Raw genomic sequence first — 4,300 nt, 5'->3', positions numbered from 1 at the left:
ACAACAGCTGCTCCATCAGGGAATGATTGGCTACTCACTCCTGTGCTATTTCCAGCCTCTGAAAATCAGATGGAGAAGCAGGTATGAATTGCTTCGGATTTAGCGTCACACAACAAAATTAAAGAGCAATTCAATAATTTAAGTTCAAGTTATTTGAACAGGATCAATCTAGTGGTCATCTGTTAGGGTTGGTAGTTTGAACTGTTTAACAGCTCCACAAGACATAAAAACCTAGTAATCAGCTTTTTGTAAAATTCTCAGCTTAGGAAACACTGAAGGGCAGTTTTACTCTGTCCTATAGTGTTGTTTTACTCTGTCCTATAGTGTTGTTCACAATAGCCTGTGAGTTGATTGAATTTGGCCTCGTATTTTAAAAGACTTTGGCTGCTAGTCCAGGGCTATTTCCAGGATGGGAAGATGAGAAGAATGGCTAAATTATCAGATGGTTTAGATGTGCTGTCTGGTTTGGGGTTGAGACTAGGGTGTGACTGTTGTTCACAATAGTGTGTGTGAGCTGATTGGAGTTGGCCTCTCATTTAAAAAAGGCTTTTGGGCCCTTGGGCTGCATTTTATGGCTCTCCCTAATAAAAAAGGCTTGGAAATAGGAGTGGTATCCACTTCCAAAAGAAGTTTGCCTCCAGAAACTCTATGAACTTGGAGAAAAGATTAAAGGTTTGTGTTCAAGACTTTTGTTCTTAGGGTTGCTATGGGTTGTCTCTGACTCTACTGCACTTAACAACAACAACAACAACATATCTCTATGTGTGAGAAGCAATTAGAATGCCCGAAGGCATGGGGTAGAAGGAACTTTACATGACACCATGCAATAGCACCAAAAGGCATCCCTCCTTATCCAGCATTAGTAAGCACTGAAAGTTTATTATCCCTTCTCCAGTATGATGTTCCCTACATTTCATAACAGATTGATCTTCTCAAAACTGTTTAGTGTACTCCTTCCTGGCCAAATCCCAGGATGCTACAGCTCACTAGCAATAAATATACGAATATGATTTCCTCTTTTGGGAATAAGGTCTGCTGTGTCTCACAATACACAATTCTCTATAAACATCTCCTGTCAGTATGATATTTTTATTACAATTTATAAACCAATATTGATATATTAGTAGCTAAAGCCATAGATAGTGTAAAAGTCATTCTTTGCATTCTGAAGTTCTATGAATATAGGCAAACGCATAAAGTCATGTGTCTTTTATTGTAATATAATACAAAATCGTTTCACTGCCTTAAAATCATTGCTTGCTCCATCTGGGAGCTCTGGTAGCATAAACTGAAATTGTTACACTGCTAATCCATAGGCTGCACATCTCCAGAAGTTCAAATCCACCAGGGATCCCATTTAGAAAAATAAAGTCTCCTCCCATTGCTATTAACAACCTCAGAAAATGAAGGATGGACACTAAGATCTGGAATCAACGCAATGATAATGAATTTGAGCTGTTTTGGAAGCAGAAATGGTATCCACGTCCTAAACAACATGTCTCTGCAAAACCTATGAACTCTAAGAAACAATGATGGTTATAGGGAGGCTTCAGGTCTTTTGTTCATAGGGTCGTTATGAGTCGTGCTAGACTTGATGGCAGTCAACAACAACAACCACCATTACTTTTTGTAGACTTGTTCAAATTCTTCTAAAATGTAAACCTTGCCTGTTTATCAGGTATAAACACAATAACCAACAATTACCTATAAGCACACACATGCAAACATACATCATGACTTACTTAGATTTTACACAACTAGATACTCTTTGGATTATCTAGCATTGATTTTAGACAGCCTGTTTTACAGCTTTATAGTTAGTTATTTAAAAGTTAAAGTAACATGGTAGGTTTAGTGCTGATATGCTAACAAAAATGTCAGGAGGTGGAATCTAATAGTCACTTCTCAGGTAAAGATGGGAAATCTCCTTTAGTTAGGATTTACAACCTCAGAAACCTGATGAGTGTCTAGTGAGTAAAAATCATTCGAAGACAGTGGATTTAACAGGGAAGATGATGAACTTTATTTACTTTATCAGTAAATAACCCACAAGAAAGTAGTAAAATACTATTTTCTTAGATTAAAAAAAAAATCAATATAAAAGTCTAAGAAAAGCATACCTGCAAAAACTCTTACTTCAACAGGCATCTCATTGTGCTAAATGAGTAATTTGAATGTTTTCAATTTACTTTTGTCTACTAATGTGATTGAAAATCATTTCCAGCTTGTGAAAAATCTCTTTTTAAAAACATTAATTCTTTAAACTCGAGGCCATGAAAATGCATAAAGCCATTTTAATAAATGACTCTGTATCCATTAAAATGCTATTTCAATCCAAACCTATATTCAAAGATAATGATAAATATGTACAGAAACATGGGCATCATTTACTGTTCCAATTGCTAGCTCAGTTAATAGGGGAAACTGGGTAATGTATTACAGATTAGAATAATTATCTGACTCTTTTCATCACTGTTGCATTGATACTGATAAATTAAAGAATTTGTTCTTAGGGTCACATGAAGAACACTGATTCAAAGAAAAAGGTGCTGAAATAGAGTGGTAGAAGTAATAACCAAAAAGGAAGATGTAGTAAATGGCAGAGACCAAATTAGTGTTCAATTAACTAATCTCATCTCTTTCTCCCCAATATATTTCATATGTCTCATTTAAGTTCATTAGGTGATCTATGTGGAGAAAAATAAATGAGAAAGCCAAAAGGTAACAATTCAGACCCCAAAACCCTAGACAAGGATGACTGCTGTTACTACTTCTATTTAGTATTCTCTTGAAAGTCCTTGCTAAGACATGTGTGAAGAGAAGGAAATAACAAATATCTAAATTGGCAAAGAGATGGTGAAACTGATGCTATATACAGATGATATGTTGCTGTACACAGAAAACCCTAAGGACTCAGCAACAACAATCAACAACAAAACTGTTAAAACTGGTGGACTTAGTTTAGTAGAGTGGCAGGATACAAGATTAATATACAATAGTCGGTGGGATCCCTCTACAGTAACAAAGAAAGCACAAGGAAGGAAAATAAGAAAGCAATACCATTCACAATAACCAATCACAAATTGGGACACTTAGGAATAAACCTAACTAGTGACACAAAAACCTTTATAAGGAAAATTACAAAACATTTCTGCAATAAATAATAAAAGATGTAAATAAATGGAAAAATGTTCCCTGTTCATGGATAGGAAGATTTAATAGAGTAAAAATGACAATATTATCAAATGGGAGTAGGTGTGTCAGAGTCAATGAGATTGACTCAGGATAGAGTAGGGATCAGAACTATTGTCACTAGGAGTTGTAGGCAACTCAATGGTACATAACACTACTAACAACCAAAAGCAATACCAAATTCATTTTTTTAATGAGATGGAAAAGACAATTGTTAGGTTTATTTGGAGAGAAAAGAGATCTCGAATAAGCAAAGCATTTCTGAAAATCAAGAATGAAGTGGAAAGTATAATGTTCCCTGACATCAAAACCTACTACCATACAGCTGACAGCTGTAATAACCAAAACTGCATGGTACCTGTACAATCACACAGAACTGAGAGCCTAGAAATTAAGTCATCTATCTATGGTCAATCATAACAAACTGTGGCTGACTCTGAGAAGAATGGAATACCAGAACACTTGATCGTGCTAATGAGAAACCTATACTTGAACCAAGAGGCAGTTGTCAGAACAGAGTAAAGAAACACTGCATGGTTCAAAATTAGGAAGGGCATAAAAGAATTGAAGATCTATCAACAATCTGCGTTATGCGGATGACACAACCCTGCTTGCTGAAACTGAGGAGGACCTGAAGCACTTGCTGCAGAGGGTCAAGGACTGCAACCTCCAATATGGATTGAGGCTCAATGTCAAGAAGACAAAGATTCTCACCACTGGGCCAATTGACAGCATCAGGATGGATGGTGAAGAGATTGAGATTGTTCACAGCTTTCGTTTGCTTGGCTCCACAATCGACACTCTTGTCACCAGTAGCCAGGAAATAAGAAAATGTATTGCCATGGGAAAGTCTTCTGTTAGTGACTTCTCCAAAGTACTGAAGAGCAATGATGTCTCTCTAGAGACTAAGGTACATCTGATACAGTCCATGGTCTTTGCAATCACTTGTTATGCATCAGAGAGTTGGACAATGACTAAGGAGGATAGAAGGAGAATTGATGCCTTTGAGCTTTGGTGCTGGAGAAGAGTATTGAAGGTACCATGGACTAGGAAAACAAACAGATTTGTCCTGGAAAGGGTTAAACCAGGCACCGACTAACATACTTTG

The 4,300-nt window shown here is 36.6% G+C and overlaps 1 pseudogene; it reads right to left on the bottom strand.

The window, feature by feature from the left end:
- LOC102850072 overlaps window positions 1-2,148 on the bottom strand; it is a 9,567-nt pseudogene extending 7,419 nt beyond the window's left edge.
- Window positions 2,149-4,300: the final 2,152 nt, after the last annotated feature.

The sequence above is a fragment of the Elephantulus edwardii genome, unplaced genomic scaffold (assembly GCF_000299155.1).
Source record: "Elephantulus edwardii isolate Elephantulus edwardi_28Jun2011 unplaced genomic scaffold, EleEdw1.0 scaffold00158, whole genome shotgun sequence".
Lineage (NCBI taxonomy): Eukaryota > Metazoa > Chordata > Mammalia > Macroscelidea > Macroscelididae > Elephantulus > Elephantulus edwardii.
This window is presented reverse-complemented; position numbering and strand designations above follow the sequence as displayed.